The sequence below is a fragment of the Marmota marmota genome, unplaced genomic scaffold (genome assembly GCF_001458135.2).
Source record: "Marmota marmota marmota unplaced genomic scaffold, marMar, whole genome shotgun sequence".
In the NCBI taxonomy this organism is placed as follows: Eukaryota; Metazoa; Chordata; class Mammalia; order Rodentia; family Sciuridae; genus Marmota; species Marmota marmota.
Window position 1 is genome coordinate 9932656 of NW_025999999.1, and position 12591 is coordinate 9945246.

General features: G+C 40.8%; 1 protein-coding gene across 1 annotated transcript in view; it reads left to right on the top strand.

The window, feature by feature from the left end:
- The window catches only part of Sorcs3 (sortilin related VPS10 domain containing receptor 3), a 578947-nt gene that overhangs the window by 287646 nt on the left and 278710 nt on the right, over positions 1 to 12591 (top strand). The gene's annotated exons all lie outside the window — the stretch shown is intronic.

A 12591-nucleotide genomic window follows, 5' to 3' on the forward strand; every position in this document is an offset into this window, starting at 1 on the left:
AAGATGTGGCTCACTCCATTGCCTGGGGTTTTGAAGGCTATCTGTCCCATTTTTCATGATCCAATAATAAATATCATAGTGAAAGTCACCTTTAACACTTAAATATTGCTGGGATTTTATGGGATTGAATTCAATGGACTACCATGGTATTAAAGAGCCGTATGGGTGAGATACTTTTATAACACATGCTTCATAAAGCTGTATAAAGTAAGTGCTAGTACACCATTCTTTTAAAATGAAAGCATTCAAGCTCAGCATTTAGGTATGAGGGGCCCTGCTTGTTAATAAACCTGTTGGTAATGGTAATTTTTAAGAAATAAGAAGAAGAGGCTTAAGGCAATTAGAGTAGGATTTGTTCCTAGAAAGAGCAACCCGCCTGGAACTGTGGCTTACATCAGCAGGATACCTTAGCCTGAGTCAGAATTGGGCACCACAAGAAGAAAGCAGACCCTAACAAGAGTAGTTGACACAGGGTTAGTACCACAGCTCAGACTGTCCTGATGTTGGTCAGTACTTGCTATCTGCTTAGGTCAACTGTATTATTATTCTTATTTTCCAGTAAGCTGGGGGATGTATTAGAAAACTAGTCAGAAGGCAGTTTTGTGTTAACTGGTATCTTTAACTTAACATAATCATCCTGGGTTTTCTTGCAAAACAAGAGAGAGGCTGGAGTCAACTGGTGTTAGCCCCAGTTCTTTCGTTTTTTTTAAAAAATTATGTAACATAAAATTAACACTTTTTAAAGTGAACAATTCAGGGGCACTTAGTACATGTCCAGTGTTGTGCAACCACCACCTCTACCTATTTCCAAAATTTTTTGTCATCAACTCCCCCCTAAGAAATTCTGAAACCATTAAGCAGTCACTTCCCATTATTGATATCATCATTTTTCTGGCAAATACCAATCTGCATTATGTCTCTGTGCATTTATCTATTCTTGATATTTCATATAAATGGGGCCATATAATATGTGACCTTTGGTGTTTGGCTTCTTTCCATTGAACATAATGTTTTTAAGCTTCCTCTGTATTGTAGCATGTGTCAGTACTTCATTTCTCTTTATGGTTGAATAATGTCCCGTTGTGGGTACCAAAATTTGTTTACCCACTCATCCATTGATGACACCTGTGCTGTTTCCACATGTTTGGGCTACATGTTGTGAGTAGTGTTGCTATGAACAAGTGCACATGTATTTGTTTATCTGGTTTTGATTGGGTTTGTATAGGAAAGAGTGGAATTCATGTGTATAAATTGTACAAAAATATTTCTTGCCACTGTGATTCTCCCTTTGAGAAGATTGACACCTCACCCTCAACAGGAACAGGGTTGGCTGCATGAATGACTTTGGCCAGTGAATGTAGTGAGAGTGGAGATGAGTGGTGTCTCTTATGATCGGAAACCATAGAAGCCACCTCCAGGTTTTACTGTTACTCCTCTCCCTCATCCAAGAGTCCTGCAGGGAAGGCAGGACTTCTCCTTCAGGATGGCACCATGAATGCAGCCACCAGGGAGCAGAGCCATAGGTCTTTTGAGTCCCCATTTAAAAGCACTAAATTGGGCTTTATGTGGGGGTGGGGGACATAGGATGATGGGAAATCTCCTTGCCACAAAAGAGCTTAGAATTTTACTGTTAAATTAAGCAGGTTTTGTAAGCTCTACAAAGTACTGAGAATCCGGAGGGAGAGTCCACGGAGCTTTCTTGGAGATGGTTGCATTTAGGGATGGACTTGAGGGAGTGATATGAGTTTAAGGATATGGAGTATAAAGAGGAACATTTCCTATGTAAACATTTAACACCAAAACAAAAGCAAATAACCCAATAGATAAATAAAATCCTAGAAATCAATAGGCAAATGAACTGAACAAACACTTCTTTAAAGAAGAAATGCAAGTGGCCAATAAATATTTGAAGACATTCAACATCTTTAATAATTAGGAAAATGCAAATCAAAACTACACTGAGATTTCATCTCACTCCAGTTAGAATGGCAGTCATCTAGAATGAAGATAACAATAGATGCTGGAGAGAATGTAGGGGAAAGGAACACTTTTACACTGTTGATGGGATTGTAAATTTAGTACAACCACTATGGAAATCAGTATGGGGGGGCTTCTCAGAAAGCTAGGCATGGAACCACCACAGGACCCAGCCACATCACTCCTCAGTATTTACTTTAGTTAAAGTTTAAACACTATAATGATAGTAGAAATAGTTGTTTGGGCTACATGTTGTGAGTAGTGTTCTAGTTGGTTCCAAAGCATTCTAATGCATACCCATGTTTATAGCAACATAATCCACAATAGTCAAACTATGGAACCGGCCTAGGTACCCACCGGTGGATGAATGGGATAGAGAAAAATGTGGTACATCTACACAATGGACTTTATTCGGTCATAAAGAAGAATTAGATTATGTCATTTGCAGGAAAATGGATGGAACTTGAGACCATTATGCTAAGCAAAATAAGCCAACCTCAGAAAGTCAAGGGTTGTATGTTTTTTTCTCAGACACGGAAGCTGGAGAGAAAATAGAAAAAGAAAGGTGTGTGGGGGCATCTCAAGAAACTTGAAGGGAGATCAGTAGAGTAGAGGAAAGGAACCAGGGAGAGAGAGGAAGGAAAGGAAAGGGGAAATATTGGGGAGTGCTATTGGCCAAATCTTACTGTTACATTGTGTGCATAGATGAATATGTAAAAATGAATTCCACCATTATGTACAACTACAATGCACCAACAAGACAATATGGAAAGAAAAAAAATTAATAAAAAGTCATTCCAGGAAGAGAAATAACCTCAGCATTGACATTCAGGTGGAAAAGTGGGATATTTGGGTCATTGAACTGGGTGATTCTTTCTAGCAATATAGGCACTCCAGGGGCATGGGAATGGAAAGTTCTGTTGGAATCAGCGAGGAAAGGTTTGTGAGCTCCAGATGGAGGAGTTGGTTTTCTGTCATCTGAGGTGCTGAATGTAAAGCACAGTAGTGGGTTACCACCCACCACTCCTTTCTTGTGCTTTGGGGATCATGCATATCCTTCTATAGTTATCAGACTTTACTCTTTTGTTCTTAATTGTGCAATTCCAGTGATAATGCTTCTTATACAAACTGGTTTCTACTTTTTGCCCACATCTCAATTGAGAAAACCTATTTGGAAACCCAGTAGGTGCAGAAGGGAAAGCAAAGCCTGGAGTTTGTGAATGCAGCATGTGTCAAGAGGTTGCCAAGTGCTATTTCTCTTTCTCCTCTCCTCCCAGCCCCACCACGGTGGTGGTGGTGGTGGTAGAAGCTGCTTTGGATTTTACAGTTGAGAAAAACCAAAGCTCTAAAGACAAGGAGCAATAAATGAGGGAGGAGGGTTTTGACTATTGCCTCATTATCTTTTTATCCCAGACTCCCATCACAGTTAGACCTGTAATAACTGAGTGCAGGTGAAGGACCCACTTACGGCTGAACCACCAGCTGCCAAAACCAGGCCTGTGTGATTCCAGATCCAAAGGTGATGAGATTCTGTAAGACTTCCTTTTCTCCAGGGCTCTCTGCCATCACAAACTCCAAAATAAATACCCTGGAGCTGTGGATGTTGTGTCAGGGTATGATAAAGCAGCTGTGTTTGGAAAGAGAAGGGCTGACTCCCAGGGGCTCCTGGATGGAGTTGGCTCAGCTGAGAGAATCGTCCACTTATCTCTCCCCGGCTTCTCGGGGCAGCCTGCTGGGTGCAAAGGAGTCCCTTGGGTGATTCTTCCCAAGCACGTTATCAAGGACATTCTCTGGCCTTTTGCTATGGGATTAGAGCTCTTCTTAAACCCTAGTTAGTAAAAGGGGGAAAGGGGAAGAAAGCCAGGTGAAATGCAATTTCCTCTTCAATATAGACTGTCATTTAATCTAATATTATAGAAAATGATTAGATCTTAAAAACCTATAAATTACGTTTGACAACTCTCTGGTGTGCCTCTGCTTTCCCTTTCGGCAGTTATGCATGGTGACAGTGGGTTGTGGCAGCAAGGAGCTCTCCGAATACAGTGTGTTTATTGGCTCTTAATGAGAAGCGATTAATCTAAATCACCATAGGGTGGATCCTTTGCAGAGCTCTGGAATCAGAAGTGGCAGTTGGACCTTTTTGACAAATGTGCTGCTCTCCCCTTAACAACAACAAAAAGTTAGCGGGGGTGTGCATGTGTCGTTTTCTTTCTTTGTGCAATGAGGAAAGGAAACACACACACACAAATAGGAACACACACTCAGAGCAGTCACAGCGGCAGAATATAGATTTGCAACCTTTGGGCACTTTCATCTCTACCCCTCTGGTCTCTGCTCTCCTGCCTCTTCCCACCCTCCCTGGCAGAAGCAGCTGGGGATCCTCATTATGTCGTTACCTGGAAGGTCCTTTTCTCCTTTTATTACTGTTATTGTGGTTTTCTCTTCCCTGCTGGTCTGGGGACCACCTAGCATGGGATGGTGGATCATTACAGCGAGTACCTGCCTGGCAAAATTGCTACCTCTCTGTCCCCTCCCCTTCTGCTTCACGTTGAGAAAGAGGAAGCAAAACCAAACAACACCAACACTGTAAAATCCCAGCATGAAAGAATCACACAGACCGTCACAGGCTGTTTGGTTTGGGGTTCAATTTGCTGCCGAAGGGATGATCCCACAGAGGTGGGATAGTAGCGGGTAGGGTAGGGCAGGACCAGAGCACACCCATGGAGAAAGGGCTTGGAGTAAAAGCCATGCTCCTCTCCCCCCTGGCTGTCTCCTGCCTCTGTCTGCAGGAACTCCTCACGGACTTGCTGTGTCCTCTTTCTCCTTCACCGACTCACCAATACAGAGCTCGGCATGAGAGAAAAAACACCCAACTTGGGAGGTAAAGTTCAGAGCTGGGGTGCTAGTTTAACCCTTGGAAACCAGTTGTAACCTCCAGCAAGTCTCTGAGCCCTGGGTTTCCTTCGCTGCAGAGTGGGATGGTGGCTGGCAGAACAATGACGGTTCAAAGATATTCCAATCCCCAGAATCTGCAAGTTTGTTAGGTTATGAGGCAAAGGAGAATTCTAGTTCTGGATGGAATTCCTATGTAAGTCAGCTGACCTAAAAATAAAGAGGGTACCCTGGATGATTGAGCTGTGATCATAAGGGTCCTTAAAAATGGGAAAGAGAGAGGAAGAAGGGCAGTGTGATGATGTCCTATGACAGAGACTTGGACGGGGCTGTGCCTGTATTTGAAGATGGAAAAGAATCAGGAGCCAAACCAAACCAAACAACACCAACGTGGGCAACCTATGAATCTGAAAAAGACAAGAAAGAGCACAGATCCTCACTTGGATCCTTCAGAAAGGATCACAGCCCTGTGAACACCTTGAGTTTAGCCAAGTAAAACCCATTTGGGGGTCTCTGAAGTCCAAATATGTAAGATAATAAAATCACGTTATTTAAGCCATGACATTGATGGCAACTTATTATGGCAACAGCAGGAGTCTAATATAAGAGGCTCGTAAATGTTTGTGTGCCTCCCTTCCCCCAAAAGTTCATATTTGGAATCCTAACCCCCAATGCGATAGCACTAGGAGGCGAGGTCTTTGAGAGGTGATCAGATCATGTAGGTGGCACACTAACAAATAGGATGAGTGTCCTCATGTGAGGGACCCCAGAGAACCTGCACACCTCCGTCTTGGACTTCCCGCCTCCAGAACTGTGAGAAATAAATGCTTGTTGGTGGCAAGCCGTCCAGCCTGGGGCATTTTGTGGTAGGATCTGAATGGGCTAAGACAGGAGTAATAATGCCTGTCCTGCCTCCCTCACAGAGTGGAGGGAGGACCCCAGGAGGAGAGAGCTGTGGAAGGACTTGGTAAACTGTCAAAGGCAGCACAGCTCAAAGGCTTTGGTAGTATTTCACGTGACCTGTGTGAGGGTGCGCAGAGCCGGTGTCTTGAGCTGGGGTTAGGAAGCACAGCCCCCCAGCGCTGCAAGCATCCACCCAGCTCCCTGTGTGGTCTGTGTCCTTTTTATTTCACTCTTTCTGGGATCTAAATGTCTCTCCCCTGCAGCTTATTTGTCCCATTATCACGACAGTTCCTGCACTGGTGAAAGGACCCCAAGGTCCCATGGCTCTATCAGCCTCTTCTTTTATGTGGGCTGATGGGAGTCATGGCAGCAGCTGGAAGTTGCTGTGGCTCTGGGTTCATCAGATCTGGCACGTGGCTGTAGGGGGCCTGTCCTTGCCCTCAGTCTTGAGGGCACTTGCTGGCGATGTGTAGTTGAGCTCTAATGCACATTTGTGCGATGCTCACTCTTGCTGGGCAAGGTGGTGCCCCCAGGATTCAGTGACATTGTGACCAACACTAATGAAGCTCTTGGTGTCATAGACTTGCTCAACTAGCCCTGGACATAGGATAAGCCAAGCACATGTGTTCCCCTGATTGTTCTCCCTAAAACTTACCTTGCCTCTCCTCAATACAATAATCTTTCCTAAATATTTAGAGTTAAGTCCCTGAAAACAGCCTCAATTGGAGTCTTCTCCTACAGAGAACTTAAGATCCAATGAGAAAAATAGGGTTAGCAGGTGAAACTATGAAAGCTCTTTTCTTTTTTTCTTTTTATAATGTTCACTAGAGGAACCCCTAAAGATAGCACACTAAATAAATACTGTATCAGTGACAATCTGCAATTCTTAAATTAGTCATAATGGGTACTCTGCAATTAATTTCCGCTTACCATCCCTCGTGCACTCAAATCTTTTCAGGATCTTCCTCCCACACAGCTTCAACAAGATGCTTATAAATTAAATTTGTTTTGTGGTAGATAATAGCATTTTCTTTTTTCTTGATCTTTCCATATCATCATTGCCTTTTTGATTTTCAGCTTTGAAACAGTGTTCTCGACTCTGGGCTCCTGCTGGGGTCCCAGACGTGTGTGTGGCAGCTTGGATGCCTGAGAAAGCCAACACCTTGGATGATCTTGATTTCACTGATTAGATATTTCTCAACACCAAACACACCTGGTCACATACCTGTGCCTACCACAAGGTTGTGCCAAAAGCCACATGCTTTCAACCTGCCTAAGCTGTATCTCAGGTCCTGAATCTGCTCACAGAAACACCTGTCTGGGTTTGCATCTTCCTTCGGTCACCTAACCTGGAGAAAGTCACATCAAACAAACAAAAGCCTCAAATCAAACCATGACAAAATATCAAAAATAAGCAAGATTCCTTCCAACCCAGTCCTGTGTCTTGCAAGTTTTTTTTTTTTTAAGGGAAAGAGAGAGAGAGAGAGAGAGAGAGAGAGAGAGAGAGAGAGAGAATTTTTAAATATTTATTTTTTAGTTTTCGGTGGACACAACATCTTCATTTTATTTTACGTGGTGCTGAGGATCTAACCCAGTGCCCCACGCATGCCAGGCAAGCATGCTACCACTTGAGCCACATCCCCAGTCCTTGCAAGTTTTTAAAACAATGAAGCTTCATTTCTCCTTCTCTCTTATGGATACGCTTGCCTTTTTTCTTTTTTAAATATTGGAAGTAAGCATCTTACTGAGAAATCATATGACCACCAAATTGGTTAAATTTGTCCTTTTACAAAAGAGGAACGGGAGGTGGCAGAGAAGTACTGCCAAGTGACAGTTAGTGCCAGTGAGCTGGTGACGGCTGGGCTGGCAGAGGAGCCATGCCTCTGGTCAGGGTTTTGCTGACTTCTCTTATGGAGAAGGAACTAGCTCCCTGTACAGAACACTGGTAAGCCACAAATAGAATGTCCTATTTGGTCAAGCAAACTGAGAAACCCTAAAGTGGCCTTCACTCTGTCAGGCGTCACGTGTTGATGGAGTGCGTGCTTCACTCCCTGCAGCAAAGAGGACCAGAGAGCGATAGAACCAAAGCTCCCTGCCTCTAGGGATCGCAGTGACAAAGAAGGCAAATGCAAGTGAAATGCGAGATAACTGATATCTTAAGATATATTGATCGATGCATCAATATTTTCAAATATATTTAAACAGAAAATTATAGCTCAATGTGATAGCAGATTTGCTGGTGTGGTTCATCAAAGCAGAGATCATTCTTCTGGAGAATTTGAGAGGTGTCACAGAGGGGAGGGAATTCAATTGGGCCTTGAAGGAAGGCTGGAAGAATGCTGGTTTTGAGAACTATCAAACCAGTTGACTCAAAGTCACATAAGGTGTTGGCTATTTCAGGCATTCAAGTTGCTAGCATCCAGTTGATTAAAAGCAAAAAATAGACATGTTAGAAGAATCATAGTCATAAAACACCCAGAGGTGCTGCTCAGCTCTAGCAGGTTGTTATGCTGAAAAAGTTGAGCCTGAGAACAACCTGGGGGACCCACTTGGGAAGTATCTGAGGTGCCAGGTATGATTCTTATCACACATAGAAGGAGATGCCATGGTCAGAGCTGGACTGGGGAACAGCCATTGGTGATGGGAAAGTTCAGAGAATTAGAGGTCAAGGCAGAAGACTCTGATTCCCAAGAGGAAATCGGGAATATGACTCCCCTGAGTTGGAAAGTGCTCTGGTGGCTGGACACATCACTACCCCAGCCTCACGCTACCCCTGTCCCACACTCTGACTACTGCCCTTGGTTGTGGATAGGTCATAATCTCATCTGTGGAGTTTTCTAAGAGCAGGAAGTAGTAGCTCTGTCTTACTGACATTCTTGAAAAAGGGCCAGTGTTGGGAAAGGGTGTGTGTATGTGTGAGTGTGTGTGGAGAGAGAGAATGATTTGTGATGATCAAGGTAATATATGCTCATTTCAGAATATTTAGGAAAAACAGAAGTGGGAGAAGAAAATGAAAAACACTCATGATGTTGCTATTCAGGAATAACCATTGTTAACATGTGTGTCTCAAGATATTAATGCATAAATACTAGAATGAAATGTAAGCAATTTTTAACAAAATTAAGTTTATGCCTCAAGAGTGTCCAGCCTGCTTTTAATGCACTGTTCAGGCATATGATTATTTTTCATGTGTCAAGAAACTATTTGAATTTATGTTTAATAGCTGCATAATATTCCATTAAATGTATTTAGTCTACTTAATCATTCTGCTATCAGATATTTGGGTTATTTCCAATTTTGTATTATTATAAATAACACAAAATGGACATACAGGTGCATAAACCTTTTATTGGGTCCCTGATGGCTTCCTTGGACCAATTCCTAGAAGAGAATTTACAAGGTCAAAAATATGAATATTTATGAGTCTTGTTCTGTATTACAATGTTGCTTTCCAAAGTGATCATGCCAATTTATACTTGCATCAACACTGAATGTCTGCCTGCTTCACTCCACAGCCTTTTCTGTGGTCACTATCATCCTCTATGTTTCTAATTTAAGTGGTCAGTTCTCCATAAGATTTCCCTCTTATATGAGGCGGTAAATTTCCAAGACCCCCCAGTGAAAATCTGAAGCTGCAGATGGTATCAAACTCTCTATATACATGTTTTTACTTATACCTATACTTATAATAAGGTTTAATTTATAAATGAGGCATAGTAAGAGGATAAAAATAATAATAATACTAATAATACTACTACTAATAATAATAAAATAGAACAATTGTAACAATATACTGCAATATTATTCTTGTGTTTTGGGTCATTATTAAGTAAAATCAGGGTTACTTAAACACAAGCCCCTAGTAGTCTGAATTCTGAGGCTGAATTCTGTGACTAATGAGTGGGTAGTGTATACAGCGTGGATACTTTGGACAAAGGGATGACTCACATTCTGGGTAGGATGAAGCCAGACAGTGTGAGATTTCATCATGCTACTCAGAATGGTATTTAAAACTTGCAAGTTGTTTATTTCTGGATTTTTCCATTTAATATTTTTGGATCTTTGTTGACTACAGCTGAAATTGTGGAAAGTGAAATTGAGGGCTAGGGGTGATGACTATAATCATCTTACTGACCATCGACTGCCTCTGATGTAGTAGGATACTCTCTTCCCTGCATTCTCCTTGGCTTCAAAGATACCTCATTCTTTGAGTTTTCTTGCTTCTCAGGCACCTGCTACTCAGTCTTCTTTTGTGCCTCCTTATCTCTTTGACCCTTAAATGGTGCTCTAGAACTCCATTTCTAGAGAAGAGTTCTCCGGACAGTTCTTACCTCTGTTTGTTTATGTGTATGTATTTGAGATTATGTTAGTTTGTATGTATGTATTTGAGATTCTGCTTCAGTTCTGTCATGGTGACCATGAACACACACTTTTTAGTGCTATTCAAACACTGGCCTCCCCTAAATTCTTACCTGTAGACCAGCCCCCTCAGCTGAAAATGTGCCTTGTACCCCCGTCCTCTCACATCTCCATTTGGATGTGTATCAGGCATGTTGGAATCAATTCCTTATATTCAAATCCCACAACCTGCTTCTCTCATTTTTTTTTCTATCTCATAAATGCTGATTCTATTTTTTTTGGTCATTCAGTCCAGAAATCAGTCAATTTGGGTTATTTTAAATAATGAATTAGCATAAGCAATGCCAAGATGAACACACAGACACAAAACCATGTAATGAGTCACCTCACTTTCTCTGACACCCACCATATAGTCTATAAGCAGACCTTTTTTTTTTGTTTGTTTCAGAATATACCCAGAAACTGGCCACCTCTTAGCACACCAGTGCTCCGTTTGGTATAGACCATCAGTCTGTCCCTTCTGGCCTCCACCTGGTCTCCCTGATACTTTCCATGGCTCTCAGAGTGAAGTGATTAAAATATAAGCCCTAGCCTACCAGTGCCCAGTCATTGTGTGTACCAGATGCTTCCACATCACTTAGGATAAAGCCAGTGTCTTGTTTCCTCTTAGCACTTGTATTTCCTCTTCTGTTTACCTTCAGTCTAAAGGATTTATTAGACCACATACTTTTCTCATGTGTTGGTTTATTGTTTACTCTTTTCTCACAGAAGTGGAAGCTCTATGAGGAAAGGGATTTTCATTCTGCTTTGATTATTGCTCTTGTCCAAATCCTTTGAATTGAACCTGGAACGTCATCAAAACCCAGCTAATATTGCTTGGATGAATAAATGGTGTTTGGAAATTTCTTCAACACATTATTTTATCTCCAGTCTCATGTCTAGTTTTGTATATTGTTTTTGTGTTTTCTAATAGTTGTGGTGATATAGACATAAAATGGAACTTGCCATCTTAGCCATCTTTCTGTATATAGCTCAGCAGTAAGTATATTCACATTATTGCACAACCAATCTCTAGAAGTCCTTTTATTTTGTAAAACTAAACACTAAACCTAATAACATGTAACTCCTCATTCTTCCCTACCTGCAGTCCTGGCAATGATCACTGTACTTTCTGTCTGTATCAGCTATAAATAGAATTATAAATAGAATTATATAGTATTTCTCTTTTAGTGACTTGCATATTTCACTTTGTATAATATCTTCAAAGTTCATTCATGCTGTAGTATGTGTCAGAATTTTCTTCCATTTATAGCTGAATAATGTTCCACTGTATGTGCATACATGTGCTGCTGTTCATTCGTTCATCCATTGATGGGCACTTTGGTTGCTTTCTCCTTTTGAATATTGTAAAAAAAAATACTGCTGCAAATGTTAGCTTATATGTATGTATTTGAGATTCTGCTTCAGTTCTTTGGGATAAACCCCCACAAATGAAATTACTGGACCACATAGTAATTCTATTTTTAATAACTTGGTAAACCACCATATTGCTTTTCATAGTGGCTGCACATTTTACATTTCCAGCCACAGTGCAAAAGGGTTCATTTCTCCACATCCTTGCCAACACTTGTCATTTTTCTTTAACAGAATTTATGGGTGTGAGATAGTATCTCATTGTGGTTTTTTGTTTGTATATTTGTTTAACCATTAATGAGGATAGTAATGTTGAACATCTTATTCATGTGTTTATTGGCCATTGGTATTTATTGTTTAGAGAAATGTCTATACAATGTCCTTTGCCTATTTTTTTTAAAGAGGGATGTTTGTTTAAATGCTGAGTTGTTTGCACTTTTTATTTTTTTTATCCTGACTTGCCTCAGTGAATATTGCTTTCTTGTTGATGCTTATGTGAAATCCTGAAGGACAAGTAGGAAGGAGCTTAGTAGAGTGTGTTGGGATAGATAGAGAGGTGGGGAATTTCATCTGCACAAAGAGAGTGGCATGTATAAATAGCAGCAGTGATAGAGAACATGTGCATAATCATAAATGTTCACTGGTGTTCTATCTTTAAAATTTAGATGTGTTTTACATATTTTAGCCCTAAGTAAATATATATAGGTCATGTATCATATATATATATATATATATATATATATATATATATATTATTTCTCAATACTTGACAGTGGCACTATTGATATTTTGTGTTGAATAATTCTTTTTTAGGGGGTTCTTTCCTGTACAATGCCACATGCTTAGCTGAATCCCTGGCCTCTACTTTCTGGATTCCAGGAACTCACTCCTCTGTCCAAATTGTGACACTTAAAAAAATTTTTTTTAATTTATTTATTTTATTTTTTTTTAATTTTTTATTGTTGGTTGTTCAAAACATTACATAGTTCTTGATATATCATATTTCACACTTTGATTCAAGTGGGTTATGAACTCCCATTTTTACCC